At 32.6% G+C, this 26,269-nt stretch overlaps 1 protein-coding gene across 1 annotated transcript in view; it reads left to right on the forward strand.

Moving 5' to 3' along the window:
* The window catches only part of LOC108904173 (division abnormally delayed protein), a 576,582-nt gene that overhangs the window by 373,404 nt on the left and 176,909 nt on the right, over positions 1–26,269 (forward strand). The gene's annotated exons all lie outside the window — the stretch shown is intronic.

Consider the following 26,269-nt stretch of genomic DNA (forward strand, 5'->3'; position numbering starts at 1 on the left):
TGAACCTTGGTATCTCGTTGTAAGTACAATATTTAATGAAACGTAAACTTGAGACCGCAATAGCTACAGCTTAATCATCTGTTATGCTACTAATATTTGTTGCATTATTTCTGGTTATACTAAAAGTAAGTAGTACATTTTTATAGAAATATTTTACGAAACATTTTTCAAACTTGTTACGCAACTTTTTCATTTCAAAATATTAACTTTTCCTTTCACCAATGGAAGTTTTTAATAATAAATGGAACAATAACTAAGTTATTAGAATATTAACTTTCATAAGTACATATATAATTTCGAGTTGCATACATAGTTTCAAAATATGGCTATATCTATATTTAGGTATACATATCTTTATTCCATTTTCCATAAATGGAAAATTAATCTATATAATTTACAGTTACGTTTAAAGCTTGCCGACCAAAAATTAATAAACAGTGTATCGTGCCCCATATTTTAAGCACGTTTTAGTATTTTATAAGTAAATAATAGTGAGTCACGGTCTACAGTGAAGTGTCGAGATCTCCTTATAAAGACACTGTTAAATTAAATTATTACGCAAGAGTACGAATTTGTAAAATAATAACGATTAATTTTATTCTATAAGCCAGGAGAACATCTGCTTTAATCGTATTTGGTATCAAAAGATAGACAACTGTGAATTCATTTCCGTGAACGTTAAGCAGATTCCAGTTTTTAAATTTCGGGCGTGTTTCGACATTTCATCTTTAGGCTAAAATCCGTAGGTAGAATTTTGTGATTTAAGCTTTAATATTCGGCAACTGAATTAATCCAAAGTTTCTCAGAATTGGCAACCAAATTTACTTCTTTGCTCAAATAACTTTCGTCAAGTTAAACTGGAGTCTCTATTGGCTGGCCTAGGTTGGCATCTTGCATGTACAGGGTGATCAGAAAATCGGTAAATATGAAAATCATTCCAAGAATAAACTACCTTCGTTTTTAACGATACATAAATATATTATTAAGGATAGTAGCTTAGGATTGAAATTTATATTATAATTTCAATTTGTGTATGAATAAAAATGTTTAGTGCCCGTTTCTATCAAAGTTAACCGATTCATACACAAATTAAATTATGATATAAATTTCAATTCTAAGCAACTTTCCTTAATACAATATGTATTATGTTTTGTGAAAAACAAAGGCAGTTTATTCTTGAACGATTTTTATATTTACCGATTTTCTGATCACCCTGTACATGCAAGATGAAAGTTATCCATGCCAACTGCATTTTAAAAATAAGCAAGAACTTTAATCAAGAATGCCTTTTTCTCGTAAAATAAAAAATAAAAATATTTTCCCTCTTTTCCACTCTACTCGAGGACATACTGTATAAATGTTTATACTAAATGGCCAAAAATATAATACATTTTTAATAATTAGTCATCGCGATTTACTTCTATAATAAAATTTGGTTTAATAGCGTACATTATCTGTAAAAAATTAAAATACCAACAAAAAAAATTATTCGAAAGTTAATAGAATTTTAAAGATCCCATTTTAGAATTTGTGTCATAAATTTGCATATTAAAAGACGATATTTTGAGAATTTTTCGAAGAAAAAACACCACTTTCTCAAAAAGCACTTTTTTCTACAAAACTGTTAAAAGTGGGCTTTTTAATTGTCATTTTTAACATCAAAAATGACAATTAAAAAGCTCACTTTTAACAATTTTGTAGAAAAAATAGTGTATGATATACGTGTTAAAAGTGATTTTATTTTGTTCGTGAAGTTAAAAATCTCGCTAAGCTCGTTTTTTAATCATCATCACTCACAAAATAAAATCTTACTTTTAACACGTATATCATAAATAGCTATTTTTAGTTTGAAAATAAAAAACATCTCAAAAAACTAAAAATGTATTTTTATATTTTTTTATAAAACTGCATCGCAAAACGAACAAAAAAATGAAAAAAAGATTGATATCTTTGATTTTTGCCAAGTCGCAGTTATTTTTATCCAAAATATTCAAATGCTCATAACTTCTTGAGGGGTTGAAATAAAAATTCATGAAATTTACTCTAATTGGGTAAGCACCTAAATAATTCCAAAAAATCAGGAACGTTTAAAATGGTTCGTTTATTGTTTTAATATTTTCATAGGACGAATTAAAATGTTTTTCCAAATTCGCCAGAACTGTATTAAATAGGAATTAGATTTTTAGATATTTTGTTTCTGCCGTATTCAAATAAATTAGCTTTGTAAAAACCAAGTGCAACTTATAAGAAAATTTTCTAAAAGTGTAGCAATTATTGACCTTTAATATTTATTGCAAAGGTACAAAATATTGTGAAAATCTCGGTAATAACGCTCTAGCGTCTGTGATGCAATACTGCAGATTTCTCTGTTTATATTTCCTTATCCCGCAATATTTACAACTCCGCAGAACTGTCAATCAATGGTATTTAATCAAAATCATCTGCAAACGCTGGTATTTACAGGGAATTCAGTCTGTGCTCGCGTTCAAATACACACACCAGGCTTATCATTTATTCATTCGTTCAGCCGGGCATTGTAAAGAGGTTATTTTGCATAATAAATGTGTCAAATAAATAATGGAAGTTATTTATTCGAGTCAACAATCTAATGTAGGAGACCATTATATAATCAGAGGAAGACGCTTAGGAAGTACATAAATTGACCCATCCCTATTCATGACTCATGACATTAGCGTAAGACGTGAGTACACAGAGCACATCCTTTCTGTACAGGGGCGTGTATTATTCCTTATTGGAAGGTCACTACCTTAATAAATAAGTAAGTAATATTATTTTATTACCATCGTTTTTATTAAATCGCGTGCATTCATAAAAGTTTTATTTAAAATTACGCACTAGATCGTTGGTTATTTTGACACCGCACTAGGTAATGTAAAATTATAATTTTATTAAGAAACAGAGAAACTGCATGAAATTTTTAAGAAGAAAGAATAAGTACGTTGTTACATTTTTACAAGAAATATGCTTTTTTTACGTATTTATGTTTTTCCAGGGTTTTTCCGGGTTGATTTAACTATTTTTTTTAAATATTTCTTTTCATAAGTAGCAAAATATCCTGATGAACAATAAAAACTAATACCAACTTGCGATCATCAACAACTTTCTCCTAATGTGTAGGTGGAAATTGTCGGAGGATTTTTTGACTGCCTCTCTCTTTATGTTGACTGGAAAAATGTATCCGTATTTTATTAAAACATCAACTGTTACTTATGCACGGCAAAATTTGGCCTCCACGGTCGCCAGATCTAAACCTTCTAGATTTATTTCTCTGGGGAGATAGAATGTTATCTAAGTGAACTAAATGTTTAAATAACTTTTTTCGAATTGCAAATTTTCAACTATAAAAAGATAAAATGAAAAAACGTTAAGGATTGCAAACTCTTTCGAAGGTCCTAGAAGATTAAAGATAAGATATAACATCCCAACTTAACATACATGTTTTTCCCACTGTGAGAAATTAAATAAAAACTGAATTTTAACCAACCCCTTTCAGGCTGGCGTTCTATAGACAAGAAATCGTACTTTTCGTAAGACAATGATAGAACGAGTAGATCTGTCGAGGAATTGACGAAGCGTAACGCATCTAGAGCAACTTCCTTTAATTTCTTGGATTGAAAGATCACGGAGAACATATAAACATCAGAAAATGTACCCCCTCCCTATTTTGTCCAGCAACTTTGTAAAGATACTCAATAATTGTGATTAATGTATGTGTTAATAGTTTCTTAAAAGTATTCTGCAGGGTGTGATTATATTTATAGTACATACCGTACGTGATTTTCTGTATGTTCAACAAGCGTACATTATTCAGAAAACATAATATGAATATACGTCGTAAAAATATGTTTTTATTTCCTTATTTTGTGTGTATTGTCAGTTGTCTTATACCTTGAAGCTTGTATAACAATGAATAGATATATTAGATATATATTTTTGTAACGTTTTTCGAAATTAGTTTAAATAAGAAGATACTCCCTATTTTTTGGCAAGGAATCGTTCCTTAAAGGTTTCCGCGAAATTAAGAAAACACCCGGTACATCTCTTGTACCTAATTCAAACCTACAAAATGCTTTTTTATCGATATAAAACTGTAATATCAGCGTTAAAGCTTTCACTTTGAAATTTCTTCATAAAACTTCAAATAATACCTCTGCCATATTTTCCTGTGAAATAATGAACTCTTAAAGAAATTAATTGACACATCAAGCAAAAAAAAATCTTAATTTAAATGCCTGTGAGAGATGGAAATTATCCCGTTTTGTAACTTTCTACCAGAAGTGTAAAATCCCTGCTAGAGAAGGGGATTTATTTATTGGAGTAATAAAAGGAATTACCAGAAATCTGTTATTGCATAAAGGGGATCAAATTTAATCTCCTGGAGAATAATACGAACAAAGGAACTTAGTGATAGGCGATTAGGGGAAATGATGAATTCCTTTATAAAAGACGGCGAAAGCGGATTATTTTCGGGTGGCGAATGAGATTTTTCTATATTACACATAATTCCATTTTCATTTTTTTTTTTTTTTTCAGAAGCAAGGTTTATAAGTACATGTTTATAACTGAATCTTATTCGAAAGTAATATAAGATAAATGGGCTATACAGAGTTTTTACAAATCTGGACAGGTTTTTTTAATGGTAAGGAGAATTTGTTAATAATAAGCATATTCAACGATCAAAATTGTTAAAACACCTATTTACATTTGTTAAATCATATGGAATCATATCCAGTTTGTGTCGTCCAGTTTTTCTATTCCATATTTTTTGTTTGTATTACGTAGTTATCCGTTTAGATATTTATATCCATTCATATATGCACTGAAACCATGTTTTTTATAATTCTTATATAGGTATGTGTTTGCATTTGATATAGCCTAAGGGGCTGAAATTTGGCGTATAGAAAAAAAACTTGAGGTCAACATTGTAGGTCAGATAAGCATACGAAATTGATGGTAGCCATAAAAACAATAACAGATTATTTTAAAATTCATAAAAAGTGTGAACAGCGCAATAAATTAATTTTAATAGCATCTGCCTATACTTCTACTGCTACTTTTTTCGGAGACACGGAATTTGGTTAAAAGAAACATGGGTTCTTTGTCAAGCAAGTTGTCTTATGTATTTTTTATCCTAATCGTTTATGTTAATGCTAGAAAACATTGCCCATAAAAGGCGACACCCTGTACATTCAACTTTATTTGTGTAATAATATTTTAATGTACGTATGTGTTTAGAGGTGCCTGATTTATGACGAAATATCCGGGGAAGTGGCGTGGGTGACTTTATTTGAATATTTTATCGCTTTGGTATTCAAATGTATTGGTACGTCACTTTAGTGTTTATGTTGGGTTTGGTTATGCGACCAAAATTAAAAAATCTCACAAATGCCAGCGTGAGTGTAATGTAAGAGATAAGATTATTTAAACTTAGGTATATCTTTGATTTCTGCGAAAAATGCTAGGATACTTTTATTTTTATTTTATTTTTAAAAACCATTATTTTATCGTATGTCGCACTTCAGTACTTCAACCAATGGCGGAGAAATGATTAAATAAATAATTTTAAATTAAAGTTGGTTTAACTTTGTTTATTATTTGAAAGGTCGTTTTATCCTCTACAAAGCATTAAAACTCAAATCGGTCTATTAAGAATTAAGAAATGCAATAAAAATGTGGTTTAAAGGAATTTGTATAATTTATTTTAGTTTACAAAATCAACAGATATCGAAATGTCTAAGCGGTTTTCTAATTCATTTAGAACGTTATAAATGACCTGTGTGAAAATAGGATAGTATATTAGAAGGTGCAAATCAGAATCTGCTATATAAAATTTTTCATTTTAACTTTTTTATACTCCGCCACTGGTTAAGATACCGAAATGCGACGTATGTTAAAGGATTAATTTTAAAAATAAAAATGAAGGATATAAGTGTAAATAATATGATTTCTTACTTTACGTTCACACATAATTAATATTTAATTATGTATAAGTATCCTCTTTTTTATTTATCTCTAATTCGCGGAGCTCCTACCAAACCTTTACATATTATAATGGAATGTGTATTTTATTCTAAATACAGTAAAAAGTAATAATAATACGTAAACAATTTCTTTAACAAAATAATCTTGTCGAAATCTCTGTTATGTAATGTACTGGTATAGAATTACATTGCTACTATTTTCTGAAATTACTAATCTTCAACTGAAATAAACCTTTAGCGTTTAATTTCCTACCAATGTATTGGGTTCAGAGAAAATGATACAAGACTTTGATTGCCTAAAAGATTGCTATAAATAATACTAGCAGATTTATTTTTCGAAGTGAAATATATTTGCACAGGGGGGGGGGGGTTCTATGCTTTTCTTATGGGACTAAAGCCCGCTGCCAATTTGTAAAAATTAAATTCTATTGAAATTATTTGCGATAAACATTATCTATATAGCAAAGAAATATTGACTAATTAATAACATAAAAATATCATATTTAAGTAGTTTTAAATTATATTTAATGAACGCATAAAGACTATGTAGATGTGGCAACAGCGCTAATAATTGACTAGCAGTTGTACACACTGCGAACCTACAGACCTCGGACATCGGAGATATTGCGCGTCAAATTCGGGTAAAGATGCGTACGCGTTCAAAAATGTATGTAAACTATGTACAATATAATTATTATATGTAGCAAATATATCGTATTATCCTCGCGAAGATTTGTATCCTTTATTTAAAATCCGCAAATCATGCGAACTGGTAAAACAACGAGAATCATGTTAATTTAGTTCTAAAGAAATGAAATGACATTCGCACCCATCTCTCGTCCAAGTCACAGAAAATGTTGGATGCAATTTTGAAGGTTCTGTGATAGAAATTACATTATTACTCTATTAATCTCTATTTTAGTAATGTTACAAAAGTTTTGCAACTATAACTAATTTTTTAGATATAGTTTGCTGAGAAATATTTATGTTCCTTTGTTATTCCGTACAAATGCTTTTATCTCAAGTATTACTAATTATATTAATCAGGTAAAGAAAACTTTATGTAACTCTAAAAAACTATTGCTGGGTAATGATTACGATGTTTTTATAAACCATTAAATATTTTAAAAGGATTTATCAACTGTATTTTTTATTCCAATAAATATATCACAGCTTCCTAGTCTTTTTTAATTAATCTAGTTTATTAAAAATATTACAAAAAAATCATCTGTTGTGGATAATTTATTTTTGATAACAATGTACATGGGATTTAGGAAAAATGTATATGTTTGAAATCAATTTCGTTTTTATCAAGTCTTTCAAATGTATTCCCTCCTTGCTGTCAACTGATTGCGACGCTGCCACATTAATCCTCAAGTCAGACAGAAATGTAATTATTGGTTTCTGTTTCTAATTAATACAGCTGTACTATGTTCAAAACTTACATTAGTTTTACATCAAAAATAAGATAATACTGCGTACTATCTATAGAAAAGTTTTGTATCATAATTTCTACATTTTTTATCAGTTATGGGCAAAAAAGAGCCGCACCGTCCATCTTCGCCATATAAACCTATGTTAAAATGAACAACTTTCAACAACAATATCTCAAAATCTAGATTCAAAAAAAATTTCAAAAAAATATGACACACAGAGGGAGCACTGGGTAATACGCTGTATAAATTTCAAGTACATCTGTGCATTTGAGTAAACCCGTTATACCTCCTTAAGTGATATCTATCGCCGGATTTCAAGTTTTTTGAGTAATAACATAATTTAAATTTAATTTTTACATTAAGTTTACTGTTTTCTGTTTGTTTTATTTTGTTGATTTATAAAATAATACTCGAGATTGTATAACTTATTATGTATGATTCTATTAATAGACCATTGATTATAGGCTTTTAAAAGGAATTATGACGTTCAAGATATTTTATTACATGATTCGTTCAAATGGTCAAAAAATTATTTAGAGAATTGAATTCCCCATCGAAGTGGCTTATTTAAAAAATTTAAAAAGAAAATTTAATGCAAAAAATCGTTAATAAAAATTTGAAAAAAGTAAAAAATTCGATTTTTTATTTTTTACTTTTTTGCCTTTAATTTTAGTAAAGATAGGTATAGGCATTGTGTCATAAAAAAAGTAGATAAAATTTCCTTCAAAACTGGAGGTTATAAAATATTTTTGAATGAAAATTGACATATATATGGCCGCTCAAACTTAGCCAATTTTTCGATTTTTGTCGCGTTTAGGGTAAACTGGTCCATAATGGGACGGTTTTTTTCAAAAATTTATAGCACCTTTATGACGCGTTTGTAAATTATAATAAGCGTATCTATACATGGGTATGGATGTAAGGAAGCAAACTAATAATAATTTAAAGTAATCCTTTATTTATATGAAATGTTATTCAACAATTCTCACTATGGACCACTAGTCCCACTATGAACCACTACATGGTTCATTGTGGGAATCATAGTGGTCCATAGTGGGATTTTTAATAAAAAAACACTTTTAGTCTATTTTAAATTGGAAAAAATTCACAGGAAACATAAACTGGCGAGCAGCCCTAGCTGTACTTCCACTAATGGAGGGAGGGGGCAGCTTTAATAAAATATCTTCTGCTACTACGGTATCTTCATCGGGTTTGTCGGGGAAAACAAATTTGTCGGCCACAATTCTCTTCATAAAGGAGATATTATATTCATCTCCACTTATCTTAATAATCTGACCAACATAATGTTTAACAGTTTTTTTTGTCATGTACCTTACTATAACATAGTCCTGCTCTTGAATAGACAAATCTTGATATTCTGATGCAAAGCTTTCTAAATCGCTAGAATCGTTGCAAATCTCTTCGCTAATATCACGGTTCGAACTAACGTCGTCATTAAAAACTTAACGTTTAACTTTTTTAGCCTTCTGCTTTTTCTCTTCTGAATGTGCTTTTTTAGCCAATCTTTCCTTATGCTGTTCCTCTATGGCATCTTTTACGGGGGTATCTGTTATTATTGATGACTGTAGCTTCTTTCTGCTTTTCCTAAGGGTTTTCCTAGGAGCAGCTTTGGCATGTGGCCTGATTTGCTGAGGGGTTACTATATTGGATAGGCCAGAAATTGGGCTGACATGTCGTGGTTCTTCTACAACCTGATTATTTTCTACATCCTGGACATCTTCTACATCCTGAACACCTTCGTTAGCCTTATTTTCGTCACCATTTCCATTTTCACTATCTTCGGGCCTATCAGTGACATAAGATGACATAAAATCACTCTCTGAAAAAATTTGGGAATCCAGGGGTGCAATGCCTGTTTTCTTAAATTCGTTGAGAATGTTGACAGGAGTAAATGCTTTGAGATAGGCAGTACCAACAACACTACAAACATCATAAATGGTCATAGGTACGGCAGGATGATTTAGCATCCAGTCATCAACTCCTTGATTATAATAGCTTTTAAATGGAAAGAAGCAGCTCACGTCCAGCGGTTGCAATTTATGGCTGCAGTGGGGCGGCAATGTCAATAAAATAATCCCATTATCTTTACACATATTCAGCACACGAACATCGTAACGGCTCTCATGGTTGTCAAGAATTAATAGAACTTGGAATTCTTTACTGCATCGCACGTGTTTGATAAAGTGCTCTATATACTTCACAAAATTGTCTCCTGTCATCCAACCAGAGGGATAAGCTGCACCGCCTAATCCTAGAGGAGCTCCAGTAAGCATGAAAGGCTTAAATATTTTCCTTGGGAATACAAAGAATGGAGGCACAAAAGTTCCATTAGCGCATATTGCGGTGCACATTGTTATTAATGTGCCTCGTTCAGCACTTGTCACTTTTCCAATTTGTTTTTGTTTAATGTTAGCAAGTACCTTCCCGGGCTTATGCACATTGGTGACACCAGTCTCATCACAATTGTATATTTGGTTCGACTGGATATTATGTTTCGTTATCACATTTCTCAAGTTGTTGAAAAATGTAGCCACATTATGCTTGTTAAAGCTGGTCGCCCTACCAAGGCTAGTTGCTTCTGGTTTTCGAAGCGATAACAAAGGATGTCGTTTCCTAAAATTGTTCATCCATTCGACTCCAGCTCGTTTATTCTCATGCCAAGCTCGAGGCACCGTTTTATTATTAGCAATGGCATACTTGTAAGCTAATTCACGAGTCTTTAATAATGTTAAGCCGTAGCACATTTCACAAGCTTCAATTATATACTCGCTTAATAGCTGCTCCTCTCTACTTGTAAATATTGGTTTGAAACCATGGCTTCGTCCGAATTTAAAATCATTTGTATATTCTTCATTAGCTAATTTGAACTTCTTCACTTTCCGCTGTAAAGCTGACTTGCTTACACCATGCTTTTTGGATGCACTCATCAATGTCATTTGATTTTCTATAACATCTTTCACTGCAGAATGCATAGATCTTGCATATACTTCATGATCCTCTCTGCTTTTTTCAAAAACTGCTGACAGTTGAGATCGTGGATGTCTCGGCATATTCAATTCTGCAAAGAATGAAAATTTTTAGCATGTTGTAGCATATTTCAGCATGGACCTCATTATGTTATCATATCCCAGTATGGACCGCTTATTTTTTCCCACTATGGACCATGGTGCATCAAAATACAAATGACCAAAAATTTTATCAAAGTGGTAGAGCTAGGTATAAACAGAATAAGACAATATTGAGGTTATGTATGTTTTAGATATCCATACCAAATTCTTGTTAAAAAGGATACATTTCGGCGGATTATTCGAAAAAAACTGAACATGGAAATAAAAATTTTCAGCTGATCACTAACCTGAATTTCCAAAATATCGAAACGCACCGTACCAATTGAAAAACCAACAAGAGATTCAAAGGCGCCACTGTTATGATAGCACACACACTGAAACATAGCTCTACCGCGACGACAAAATTGCCAGGAGAGTGAAATTCCCACTATGGACCGCGTCCCACTATGGACCAGTTTACCCTATTTTTTGCAAAAAAGAAAGGAAATAAGACGTTTAAGGATATTCATCACATGACGAAGGGTCATTAAAAATGAAAAAATCGCGGGGTGCTATTAAATTAGGGGGTTGAAATTGAAGATAAGGGTGAAAATTCATTTTTACAGTTTTTTAAATATAGCACGAAAACGAAGCAAAATTTTGGTATAGTTCATAGGAAAAATTTTATAGAGAAGTGAATTTCCCATCGAAATAGCTTATTTAAAAAATTTAAAAGGGAAATTTTATGCAAAAAATGTATATATTATATTTAATATTTATGCTTGGTCATAGTTCCTTTTAACCCTGTTTTTTTTTTTATTTAATCAATAGCCTATAAGGCCCTGCTGTGTGTGTACTAATTTCTTAAAAAAATATACATATATTATTTCCTTTTCAAGCATTGAAAATAATGTGGTTTAATACTTGTATAATAAATGATAATTCCAGAAAAAAATCACAAAAATTTTGACGCTCTTATCAAATAGGGCAAAGAAATAAGTTCATTGTTGATTTTAATTTTTCTTTAGGGCTATAAATAATAATGCGAAAGAAACAGACTTAAATATTTGAACATTTAAAAAACATTAAAAAAATATTTAAACATTTTTTGAGAGCATTATTACAATGCTTTGAAAACCAACATATTAAAATTATTAATAGTTTTAATTAGGCCTACAAAAAAAAGATATGAAACAACAAAAATAATAAGAGAAATAACGAGAAAAAAACAGGATTTCCTAGTGAGACAAAGACAGTGTAAAAAAATTGAATAATTCATTCGTGTAATGCACTTCGCCCAGTTGAAAAAATCGTCCATTAAATAATATTCTATTGGAAAATGTATATGGTCTTCGAACCTGAATATTAAAATGTATATGTAGGTGTAGAGTTATCAATTTGTTGAGATCAAAAATTGGCATAAAAGCATAAATGTGCTTGGAGTTAATTTCTATTGCACTTCATTTTCATTCATTTATTAATTCCATTATCCGTATCCGATTTTTTATTTACATAATTTATCTGTGTAGGTATACGTAACATTTAATTCTCGAAAGAATTTTTTAATCTAGTAAACCTGAGGTACCGGCAAGTGATTAAAAGTGAACCTATTATTTGGGTCACGTATGTTACGAGTAGTTACCTATACTTACCACAAAATACATTCAGTATTCTTGCAGCTTTCAACTGGTCTGTTCACCCGATACTGAAAATAATCAATATCCCTTGCGCTAATGGGATTAGTCGGAAGTTAATTGTGGTTACCTTGCCAGAAACTTTACACCAATGTTCTCTGCGTTGCGAAAGTGTATTTAATTAAAGTTTGTGCTGTTTTAAGGTAGGCACAAAATGTTGACTAGATTTTTGTTCTATAAGAGGGGAATTATGAATGATGGTTGACTCTTTACTGCAGAGTTAATCAGTCAGTAAGCCTTAGTCTTATGTCTTGCATTTCATAATTAGGTATAGTGTTACATTTTTTTTTGATATATTCATATATAACTTCCAGTTCCTGCTAAACATGATGCAAATACAATGAGAATTATTCAATGGAAAATGTTTCGTAACTATGTTATTAAAGTTTTAAACGTGCAGTGTAATATTTTGTTTCATAAAACGGTTTATGTCTTCCACATGCAGCAAATATCTTTGATGTATAATCTCTTTCAATGGCAATAGAAGGGATATTATTTCATTTTTGTTTGAGCGAATAAAATAAATAATTAATTATAATAATAATAATATCTCTACTCCTCATTCTAACTACGAGAATTAGCCCAGAAGTCGGAGACTTGTGCGGGAGAGGAGGCGGCATATTATTATTAAGCAAGCCGCATTTGCGCCCAGGAACGACTTATGTTGGTAGGCCCTAACCACCATTCAGTGCAGGGGTGAGGGAAACCTGGAATACCTCATTAATTAGGGGGGTGGTCAAATGCCAACCGGTGTCAATCTCTCACATTGACCCAAGCCAACATTCTTCCATCCTACCATACCTGCACAGAGGGTGCCAATCCTCCGGACAAGCATAGCTAATCTACGGTCTACCGGCCGCCGGATTCGAAACCCGGGCAGATAGCACACATCGATTTAAGTACTGACACCTTAAACCGTGCGGCTATCGACCGACCAATAATAATAATAATACATTTTTTGAAGATAACGTCGTATAATCTCAACGTTATTCTAAGAGGGCAGTCAATGTAAAAATTTTGATAATTTAGAGAGTAACTAATTTAACCAACATTCTAGTTTGTTACAGTCACTTAATGTAAAATGAAGATGCATTAGTACAGATTCATTCTAGATTTAATATTGAATCACTTGCATAACTAGGCTGGCTCACGTATTCAAATATTTACGAACATTTGAACCGTGTAATGTGTTATCAGACAAACACATTATAGTTTATTCAAATTACACCCAATAAAATAAATTATTGCCCGAGCGGTAATAGCATTCACATTAAAATAATAAATGCTTTTTGAAGTTAAGGCAGACAACCTGGTGTCGAGATTTTTTACGTGGGTGTCGATTTATTGTTTATGGCTAGTAGTCTATCATAAAGATACACATTTAATTTAATTGATGAATTAATTTTAATAAATTAATAGTTTATTATTTGAAGGAACGTTGGTACGTCTTTTGATCGTTATCGGAATAGTTCGAATGTTTGAACTTGGAATTTAAACCTACCGCACAATTCTCTTCAGCTGAGACGATTCCTAACCCAGAAATCAGATAATCACATTTCAATAATCTGTAAACACTCATCAAAATTTAATAAAATCTTATATCTCTTTAAGTCTCCAATACAAGTATTTAACAATCTGATTTTTTTAATGTGTATTATCTTTTAAAATAATTCAAAGTTTTTAATAAAAGGTATTTGTCACAATTTTTTTAAAGTTAAAGCATCATGTTTAGTTTGTGAATCTTGGTGATAATGGCCTCTAACCTTGACCTGGTTTAAGTGAACTCCGGACCCATTTAGGGAAGTTAAAACGTATGCTTTTAAAAACTCATTATTTTTCTACCGTGGAACTTATTTTGATCAATAGTTTCGCAGCAATATGTCCTTGATCACTGTCGACACGATTGGAATATGGAAGTTGACTTTACACCTTATGATTACCGTTTCAATTTATTACATATATTTTGTTTTTCAGTTTTTTCATTTGTCAGTAGGTAATTTTGCAACTTTATGCGTAAAGTATGTTTTTAATAGAATTGAATTAAAATTTGTGTGGTATCTACATATCGTGTTTTATCAAGTCTAATTTTATAAACAAATTTAAAGTAGTGTTAAAATTATTTATTTCAATATTTAGTGACGGTACAGTGTGTTTGTTTTTTCACTTATTTGTGAAATTATGAAAAAACATATATACAGCGTGGTAAAAAAGTTCTGCATAAAATTCATATTTTCATTAAACAATTTTTTTTCGAAAAACGAGGAGACCCGTCGATTTTTATTTGTTCCAGGGCACCTTGTTATGTGGAAAAAAATTTTTTTTCGATAACCCATTTACGGCAGCGATCACATAATTTTTTTTTAAATGACAACGCGTATTTTTTTTCGTTCGGAATTGACGACAGTGATAATTATCTAAACAACGGTGTGAACATTTCGATGTCTTACATAACAATTTTTTTTAGAAAAATGCACCTTAAGTTCTTATAAGTGATAATTGTCTACTTACACTATTAATGGCTCCGAAAAGGACAAAGTTGACAAAATTACATTTCAAACGAGTAAAATTACACTAATGTTTGTGTAAGTCTAGCGAAATTGTTCGAATTGCCCACCCTGTACCATTTGGCATTGTCCTAAGCGTGTGTAAACGCCGTCTACACTTCGTTCAAGCATTCCCGGGTCGATTTGATTTATTTCAAAACGAATACGGTTTTTAAGTTCTTCCAAATCACCTGGTCTGTTTGTGTACACACGCGATTTCAAATAGCCCCACAAAAAAAAGTCTAGAGGTGTTAAATCAGGCGAACGCGGAGGCCACTCGATTGTTCCGCGTCGCCCGATCCACCGGCCAGTAAACGTGTTATTCAAGTACTCCCGTACTTGCACTCCATAATGGGGCGGTGCACCATCCTGCTGAAACCAAATTCTTTCCTCAGGAATATCAGGATCCTCGTTGTTCGGGAATAACTCTGCTAAGCTTGGGACCAAATCGAACCGCAGGAAATCCAAATAGCGAGCAGCAGTTAAATTTTCCTCGAAAAAATACGGGCCTAAAATACGACGCCCTATTATTCCCGCCCAAACGTTCACCTTTCGGGGGTGCTGATGATCTACTTCTTGCACCCAGTGCGGGTTTTCCTGAGACCAATACCGGCAGTTATGTCGATGCACCGATCCATTAAGATAAAAAGTAGCCTCGTCAGAAAAAATTATGTTCTTGAGGAAGTCGGGGTCTCCGTTACATCGATGCATTAAATCTTCACAAAAGTGGAGACGGCGGTCTGGGTCGTCCTCAGTCAATGCATGTATCAAGTGACCCTTATAGGGGTGAAATTTCTCTTTTTTGAGAAAGTTCACCACAGTTACATGTGAAATATCATTGTTCAATGCAATCGACCTTGTACTAGAATGAGGGTTGTCCTGGAGCTCCACCAGGATATTCAATCTAGTTTCATCATCTACTCTAGGACGACCCGCACGAGGAGCATCTTTCACACTACCAGTTTCCTCAAACCTTGCCAGTACCCTACTAACCGTAGATTGCGTAATTGGTGGTCTGTCAGGGTACGTTGCATTAAATAATTGGCAAGCTTCTTGATGGGTTCGTAACTTATCGCCGAAACCAATCATCCTCAAAATATCAATTCTTTCGCGTTCACTAAGTTTTGCCATTTCGAATTAAACGATTTCACCAAAGAATGTTAAATCGGTACTGATTTTTAGTCTTCAATATTTCAGGTAATCTACTCCTTTCAAGTAAACATTTCTTTGGATCTTTTTTTTTTAGGAATTTATCGGCAAACTCGAAGACAAAAAGTCGACCTTAATTTGCTACATACTATTTGGATTTTGTGCGGTTGAACTTGGTTCTAAATTTTGCAGTTTAATCAGGATCCTGACAATATCTGATGAATAATTCCGCAAATATTACATAACACCAGTTGCAACTTAAGTTATCTGAAATGCTTTCTGCCGAATAAATTTTTTTCTAAGGCATTTGATCCGTAAACAGCAAATTATTGCATTCAAGAACTTAAGGTGCATTTTTCTAAAAAAAATTGTTATGTAAGACATCGAAATTTTCACACCGTTGTTTAGATAATTATCACTGTCATCAATTTGGAACGAAAAAAATATGCGTTGTCATTTAAAAAAAAATTATGTCATCGCTGCCGTAAGTGGATTATCGAAAAACAATTTTTTTCCACATAACAAGGTGCCCTGGATCAAATAAAAATCGACGGGTCTCACCGTTTTTCGAAAAAAAATTGTTTAATGAAAATATGAATTTTATGCAGAACTTTTTTACCACGCTGTATATAAAAAAACACAAGAAATATAATGAAAAATTAGGATTCACGGCAGAATCTGAGCAAACAAACTTAAGATATGTGTTCCTAAAGGTCAAAGATAGAGTTCTTATAAATATGACCTCCGTTCGAAGTAACAAACTGTATTTTCTCAGCAATTAGATATTTTAAAAAACGTAAATAGTGAGAAATAAATATGCTCGGGAGAGATATTCTAAGAAAACATATTGTTATATTTTGATTTGCAACGATAAATAAACTTTAAACTTGAAATGAAACCAAAATTTTGAATTTTGAGATATTCACATAAAATAAATAGTGAAAACTGTCACAACGGGGATATGGAATACTGAGAATATGAAAATGAAGGATAAAATTTAGATATACAATAAGTTTATAGCATAATAAGATAACATCGTTAAATGAAATAAATCAGTAAAAATAATGCAAAAAATTTAATTTATTAACTAAATAGATTGAAAAATGCACGGATAGAAAAGTTAGAAGGTACACTTTTGTAAAGTCATAATTTCCAATTAAAAATTTCTCAAAAGTTTAATATGACGTTTCCGTTTCCAACCTCAATTGTCTCTGATTTATAAAAAGTAAAACAAGGCTCGTAGCAGTCAGCTTTTCATAATTTGCCAAGCAGTAAACATCGTCGAGTCGCACCTAAAATAAACAGAAGAAAGTTAAATTAAATAAACAAATCGTGAATTTAGTTACCAAGTTACAAAACGTCAAATAAAATTCACAAGGTTGAATGTCATCTGTCAAGAGGTGCATAAATTCCATAAGTTCGAATAAGGAACCATATACTTACTGGAAGTTTATACAGTAGGAACAAATCCCAAATAATGGAAAGTGAAAATTATAAAATTGTTAAAAGTGAAATAGTACAGTACAGTGAAAAGTTGCAACAGCAGTTTACGTTCGAGCTATTTCTACAAAGTGGAAGGCGAGACGTTGGGATCAGCTGACAGCGTGGAATACTGCCAGACACGGAAAGAATTATAACAACGGAATGCGATTATGAAACCAGTATTACTTTACATCGAAATGTGGGTTATATACACTTAAAATTGGCCAATTAAAAATAAAAATCGAAACGAGATCGTAACAAATTTCAATTAAAATAAAATTAAATAAACTTTTCAAAATTCAAAGAAGTCGACTATACCTAAATCAGAATTACCATATTGCAATAACAAATATAAAGGGGAATGTTATAGCTTCTAAATATAACGTAGAGTCAATAAATTTGTTAAATTGTTGAAAATATTTTGAAAAACTGTAATATAATTTCTTTGTCAAATGCTAAATTGAATTTTTCATTTTCTTACAACTTCAATATTTATAAAAATTAGATAATCGAAGGAAACCACACCCTGATGAGGAGTTAGCTCTGAATACAATTGATTATTACAAGATAAATTCTTGTTGGCGCCGTGTAAGTAAAATTCAACAAAAAGAACAAAATTCGATAAAACAAACACAAAAATATATCAGTATGTTTCACGTTTTATTTTTTTATTATTATTTAAATTTGTAACTGTAGGTACTCTCCCAACACATGCATTTGTAAACGTTGTATGCTTTATTACGCCGCAAAATTATTAAGAAGTAAAAGCTGCCATAGTTACACTTTTTCATGGCAGTCCTTACCTTACCACTTCAAATACTACCACAGGCTACCACAGGAGACTAGAATATAAAAAATTAAATTAATGAAATCTGGCTGACTTGATTAACCTACATTTAAAGTATTTTAGGGTTTTAATGTATTTAGTAAAAAAAAAGTTTTACGTTTAACATGACTACCAAGTTGGATAGAATAGTTAATGGTGAATTGTACAGATAATAGAAAATGATTATAGAATCGTAGTTCATCCAATCATTAAAAATATGTTTTCACTGCTACATAAATATCTATCCACCACGGAATCAGTTTGCACGTAGTTAGGGTTAGAAACGCAAAATAATCCAGGGGAACTAAGCTAACAAAGGGATTCCTCCAGTCAGCGTTACAAATTAGTTGGACACATTAACTAGATTAATACCAAACCCCGAAAGTTTAAAACAATTCTGCTATCAGTGTTTCGGTTATTCTGTTATTAGCACCAAAGGTAAACTTTCAAATTTTGCCCCTCATTATCACGTTCTAAAATACTAAGAATTGAAATATAATAAAGTAGGTGTTTATGGAGGTCGAAATCATGACGAATTGCAATATTTAATAAAATTTACCCCAGTTTCATCGTTCATAACTGCAATTTATTTTATATAAAATAAATGCAAGTAGATAAATATAAAAAATATAAAAGATCACTATGTGTATTAATAATTACTCACGCTCAGTTTGCCTCAAATTATTAAGGCAGAGTTTGATTAGCAGTACTTTTACACATCAAAAAAATTCCTACCCTTACAATTATTATTTGCGCGATCTTTATTTAATTTTTCCTTTAAAACATTTCTCACATCGCTGCGTAGCTATCTCTAACGACTGTAAAATTCACGCCGAAACGCTGCTTGGAAATTTTTAATGGGGACTAGTATAAATTCAATTTAGCAAATTACAATTTCATTGTATATACCGTCTGGATAATTTCACACTCTACAACAGGTTTCGAGGCTCTGCCTCGCGTTTATCTCGTGTTTGTATAAATTAAATGGCTATTCCGTTAAAAGAACCGACAATATTTGTTTGAAGTTAGTGCCGTGACCCTTAGAAAAAATTGTGCTTTCAATTATCGCCCGCTGTAGAAAATTTGATTTCCTCCAAACGGATGTAAAATGAACAGCTGAACGTATTTTTTACGTAATTTATATACATGAGTGATTGTATAAAAATTATTTCCATTAAATTAAAAATTCATATTGGATATGAATTTTTCTGAAAGTTCACTGTAATCTACTTATATTATTGGTTGCCTATCAGACAGGGACATCTCTTATATCTACACAGGACCGAAAATGGCTGTTCATTTGAAAGATTTTGTCAGAGTTCGTGAAAATAGTGAAATATTTAAGTTATAAGTGATAGGATTATTCTTATTTCTGTACAGGCAAGTCCTGTGGTTTGTTATTTATACTTTGCAAAGATTTGATGCGAGAGAAAGCATGATTTATTGGTGATAGCTAGCAATATTATAGTGCACTGTGTTTTAGGTACCTGATACCTTGTAAAATTAGAAATTTTCTTTGCTGGAAGCTACGTAGAGACCTTTAAGACTATTTATGGGGCCGCTGGAAACTGCTTTGGGACTGCTTTATACTGCTGGTAGCGGAAAATTTTCATGGGATGACCAAATAACTTTCTCTGGGCTCTGGCAAACTGTGGATTTCTTGGACTGTTTTTTCTTGCTTTATTTTTAATTTTTCGGGAGCTGCCTCTCCACGCTGTACATCTTGCAAAACCCAAGTCGTAACTAATCAATAATTTTTTTGTTTTTTCATCCTTCCTGAATATTCTATTCCTCACTTTGCTTAAGGTCCATACACAGAATTTTTAATAACTAACTCATTTCTAACAAATGACCTTTTATTTTTATATACAATTCTATAAATAATTAATTAATAAAATATTCCTTATTTTATGTTTTTAAGTCATCTCCGGGATATTCTTACAAAGCCACCTTTAGCTTTGACATTTGTCAAATTTATTATAAAATTTGACAATTGATGAAAATTGTCATGTTATGGTTTATGTTGGATTGAGATATCTTCTTTAATTTTACTCGTCTTCCAACTATATGTATACCATATTAATTTATAGACTTTAAACTTTCATTCGATATAAGTCACTCTAGGTTTAGATTCGTTTTTCTCTATGTACTGTATATTAACAAGTGTCGACGTCATGCATTTTATGAAAATTTATTCTGTACTTGAGAATAAAATTAAAAGATTATTATTTTTATACAATGTAATATCATTGATCATTACTAGTTTTATATCCAGACTATCCATATTAACAATTTTATACAAATTTGGTGTTGCTATAATAATAATTAAAATTTTTATACGACTTTAAGTTCGGTCAGGCAATATTTTCATATGAGTTTCTACATGGACATTTCAAATTCGATACAATTTACATTGATAGAACTATTTCCAGGTTGATTTCTACGTATATCAGTCCTCCTATGAAAGAGAGAGAAAGAGAAATAGAGAGAGGGGTGCGAAAGAGAGAACAGTTTAGCCAAGGTCGGTAAAAATCAAGAAACATCACAGGTCATTGCATCAAAACGCCATGGATTAGTGTCACTGTTAGTCATGAGTTACCTGATGAAAAAGGCATTTTTCTATAATCTACAGCTAAAGTCAATAAGGAACAACTTGCTATTAGAAAAATTACATGGCTATCGATTTAATCAGGGGGCTGCACAAGGGTGACTGCATCATTAATTATTGCTGGTAATCAGGGCAGGTCTTAATTATAAATTATATTTTGGCACAAGCACATTAACAATCAAGTCCGCTATAATATGGCATAAATAAATCCCCCTAACCCGGCTAACATAATATTCCAGACAAAATGCATAAATCTTGGCGTAAAACAAATTAGAGTACAAACTAGATGAAATAAATCAATATAAACCCGTGAAAGTGCTATAACTCCCGGAGCAGAATGTATACGTTTTGCCATCATGCCTGTGGAACAGCGCACCAGGTTCTTTGTACGCCGGTGCCAAATTGGATTATGTAGAAGAAATCCATTTACTTGCCAGGTCAATTATATTCAGTTTTAGATTCAGCTGGATCGTGTAATCCCATCTTGGCAATATCCCCACTTTTTGCGGGCACATTAAATAAATAAAATCGTAATGCGATTTACCTCTTCCCTTCCCGCTCCTTTATATCATTTTATATTTTGCTTCACTACTTACGAGGATGAGAGGACAAGTATGAAAACTACTATATATCCAACAGCGGTCTATGTTGTTAACTTCTAACCAAGTTCTTGGTTCAATCCTCAACTTGAGAGAGACAATATTAATATTTCAAGAATAATGTCAGAAGTGAAGAACTTCCGAGTGGAAGCGATGTATTATTATAAAGGCCATAAGAGCTCTCGAAAGCTACTTGTGTTTAGCAATCAATATGCAATAAATCATCATTGGATGCGGTTTCATACGAGAATTTAATCGTTGTACGAATTCGTATAAAATGTCAGAGTAAAACAAATAATTTTGAATTTCTGAATCGACTATAATAGTCTATTTTCGTTTAGTTCGTGCAAATAGCATAATGTTTGTGACCAAGCCTCAAAGTAATGGTTTTGATTTATATATACATCAGCTTTACAGGCCTAACGGCCCTTGGCTATGAGATCTTTCACTCTTCTTTTCCATCTTTTTCGATCCAGGGCCTCTTCCTTCCAATCCCTGACACCTACATCCCTCACGTCTTTTGTCACTTCCTCCAGCCATCTTTTTCTCAGTCGCCCTCTTCTTCTCTTTCCTCCTTCGCCTTGTATCAGTATTCTTTTAACCCACCTTTCCCCGGACATCCTCGCTATGTGCCCCAACCATCTAGTTCTTTGCATTTTGACCACCTGAACAATGTTTGGGCTTTTATACAGCTCCTCTATTTCTTTATTTGTTCTTCTCCTGAATTCGTTTTGGACTTTAATTCCTCCAAAAATTTTCCTTAGTATCTTGAAAACATTCCCGCAGCTTTACTTCCTTTCGCTAACCTTTTTTCTATTTCCTTTTCTTCATCGCCCTTACACGTTAGTGTTACTCCTAGATATTCGACTTGTTCTACTCTCTCTATCGTATATCTCCTATTTGCAGTGCAACTAATATTTAAATTTGCTGGAAGTCCTCTGGTATTATTTTTCATCACCATATATTTTGTTTTATTTTCATTGATTGCTAGGCCATATTCTCTTGCTTTTGCTTCCAACAACTTAAAAACCCTTGTTACTTCCTCCTCGGATCTCGCCATCAGCACAATGTCATCGGCATAAGCTAAACACTGGTGTCGGCTGCCATATATAAGCCCTCTCATATTTATACCACTTTCTCTCAAAATCACTTCCTGCACCAAATTAAACAAGACTGTGGACAGTGGGTCTTTTTGTCTCAAACCTTTCATTACATTGAACTCCTCAGATACTGCCCCATTCATTGTAACTTTATTTTCTGTTCTTCTGATAGTCATCCCCACCAACTTCAATAACTTCTCTGGGACTCCTAACTGCCTCATTGAATGTGACAACTTCATTCTACTAATGGAGTCGTAGGCTTGCCGATAGTCAACAAACAGCAAATGTAAACTCAAACTCTGCTCATAAGTATTCTGTTGGATCTTCTTCATGATGAATATTTGATCGGTCGTTGATCTTCCTGCCCTAAACCCTCCTTGGTATTTCCCCACTTGTTCATTATGGCATTTTTCCAATCGGTTTTTAATTATTCTCGCTACCACTTTGTATGTTACATTTTGTAGCGCAATCCCTCGATAATTATTGCATTCCTCCTTAGCTCCTTTTTTGTGAATGGGTATTATTAGCGCTTTATTCCACTTCTCTGGCATTTTCTCTTCTTCTCAGATTTTTTTTTATCAGCTGCCATACTCTTACTACCAGTGTTTCCCCTCCATGCTTTAAAATTTCTGCCGTTATATTATTTTCTCCCGCACTCTTGTTATTTTTTAACCGTTTAGTACAATCTTCTACTTCTTCCTTTGTGGGTACACTTACAATTTCACCGTCATTTGGCATATCCATCTCATTTTCTCTCGAACAGTCTTCCTCCTCATTCTCATTTAGTATTTCTGAGAAATACTGGGCAAATCTCTACAATTTCCCTTCCGTATCTCCAACCAAGGAGCCATCCTGAGTTTGCAAATACTGGGGTTGTCTGGCGCTGTTGTTTTTACTTTTTTTAACTTCCTGATAAAAATTTCTTATTTCCTTACCAACATACAATTCTTCTATTTCCTTTAGTTCCTGCTCTAGATGTTCCTTCATTTTCCTGCTGCAAATCGCCTTGGCTTCCCTACGTGCGCGCTCGTACCTCCGTTTGTTGTTTTCGCTCCTTTCCTCTAGTAACCTCAGCCGTGCTTTATTTCTCCGTCCCAAAATTTGCGTTTCCTTTTACACTTTCCCAATCTCTTTCTTGCCACCTCCTGCATAACAGTCTCGATATGTGCCCATTTTTGTTCTATCTGCTCCTTATAGGGTTTCGTTGCCAATTCTCTTGCCATTTTTCGCTTTGATTTATAATGTATAAAAGATATGGGACAAAAATGTAATATTGTCGTCAAATTTCACCCATGTTTGCAATTCATAGCGTTAAGTCGCTTTTAGAACCAGAAATAGCTACAAAAACCATTCAGGCAGACCAGTCCCAAAGACATCGAGCATCGCGTTTATCGAGCATCCCGCAGGTTGAGAATCAAAACTTTCAATTGAACTTCCCATTTGAATCATGCCGCCAGAGCTGTTCACCATGACCGCACCGAATACATCAAGCCAAAGCAGATGATGTATGCAGTCAGATGCTTTTGGCATAGAGCGAGATGCTATTGACAGAGTACCTAACGGCTGAAGACCACCGCGGATTGTCAAGAAAATCGGTGATGTTTCGAATTTACTGGGAAATCAGTCCGAAATTCACAGAAACCTGTCAATTACCACCAAACACTCCATCAAACAGTGCGAAACTAAAAACGGATCATCCTTCTGTTCTAAGAGCGAAAATCCATAATGGGAATCTAACGGAGCCATCAAGAGATACGACTGAACGTCGACCCTAAGTCTTAGCTTTCATTATCGTTGATTTGTATACATTCTATTTCATGTAACTGTAACAATATTATACAAATAAAATAATATTTTACTTCACTACAGTCCTGCAGTCCCTCAGGAGTGCTCAATAGTCCCAAAAACAAAAATAGTGAAAGGACTAGAAAAATATCAAGCATAAAAATGTACTCGAAAACAAAATAGTGCAAAAATGTTGGAGAGGATGTCGATTATATTATAAGCAGCCACAACAAAGGTTTCAAGTTCCAATCTTTCATCGAAAACACGGAAAAGTAAAGAGGCCGACCAGCGAGAGGTTCTCAACACTGTACATTTCTTGAGTACGGAACATTAGAGGAATCCATAATTTTAATGATTCACATTTAATTTCACGTATTTACAAATTGGGAAATATAATTTTTGGAAGCCAGCAGTGAAGTATTTCGAGCAAATACTATTACTCAAGAATTTACCATCCATTACGTCCAAGTGTTGCTTTGATGTTCCGTGGCAAAGAAAGAATTTAGCCCCGAATAGGAGTTATTAATACCGTTTTAAAGTGTGATAAAGCAATAATACGGCGTAGCAGAAGAAAATAATTTATAAGGTTATTATTCTTGATTATGCCTCAAAAGCAGAGTTGTTCTCGAAATTAAAGTACTCAGAAATAAATACAGGCTACTTTGTTCTCGTGTTAAATTAATTATTCATCAAGCCGTTCCGTTTCGTTAAGAAATTAGGATTTGCTTGCCGGGATGGTTGGAATATTCCAAGTGTCTGTTTGTATAATATAGTACGGAACCAGTAAAAATATTTTCTTTGGATGAAATGTAGATGAAAAATTCAATCCCGCTCGAGGCTTCTACACTTAGAACCAAAACATCTGTTGTTCTCTTAGTATTCGATTTGAGCAATGTTGGCGTTGAAATACGAGGTCGGTGCAGAAAATAACCGACCTTGAGGCAAGAATTCCATCCATTAAGACGACCACTCGTGAAAACCATTCTAACATTGCGTACGACCAAGCGCATCATCTCCGTAAGCTTGTTTCAAAAATTGAAAAGTTTCCAATAAAGTTTTTCCTAGTTCCACACAAAATTTTGCGTTGCATCGTGGTTCCAGAATATCGCACATTTCAAAAATTGTCACTAACACTTAAACACGTTACACCCAAATAGGTACCAATATCACAAAAACTAAATGAGATATCAGCGATCCAAGAACATGTGGTTACAGATAAGGTTATGAGCAATGTAATGCACCCAAGCACATAACAATAAATATCTCCATTGGCGGGTAATTCAAAAAGTTAGGTTATTTTATGAACAAATAGGTTATAAAAAACCGATGCTTGAATTTTGTTGACAGATTATATTTCTTTTGATCAATGTATAAAATGTCGCTACGAGCATAAGAAAAAAAAAATTATCGAAAAAAGAGCACAAAACCTTCGTATTATGTAAGCAACAACCTTTTTAATAGGTCGTTTGTCAACCCAATCACTTTATTTTGGTATCAAAAATTACTCTTTAAGCTATTAGATCGGGGCGGATCTGTCGAAATATTCCAGTTCTTGGATGTAAGAGGAGGCAAACTAATTCTTGCTGGAATACCTTCTATATACTCTATGTTAAAAATTATTTATTACCGATGATGCAAAATAGCAATAATTGATGAAAAGAGCAAAATAATCAAGTTTTTTTGGATAATTGTTTTAAAATATTTTAATTGCTCTGAGGGCATTCTAATTTTGGTAAAAAAAACTTCAGAGTATAATAAAACAACACACCAAGTTTCGGTAAAATCGGTTCTATAGTTTTCACAAAATAATGTTTTGAAAAAAATTTTCGAATTTTCAAAATGTTACACAGCCTCAAATAAAGCATCTAGATACTTGAAAATTTTTTCGCATAGAAACGAACGTTCAACCTTTCAAATGGTTTTTTGAAAAATTGAAATCGGTTGATTAGGACAGCCACACTATATTTTCAAGTCTTT

The sequence above is a fragment of the Anoplophora glabripennis genome, unplaced genomic scaffold (assembly GCF_000390285.2).
Source record: "Anoplophora glabripennis isolate ALB-LARVAE unplaced genomic scaffold, Agla_2.0 scaffold137, whole genome shotgun sequence".
Lineage (NCBI taxonomy): Eukaryota > Metazoa > Arthropoda > Insecta > Coleoptera > Cerambycidae > Anoplophora > Anoplophora glabripennis.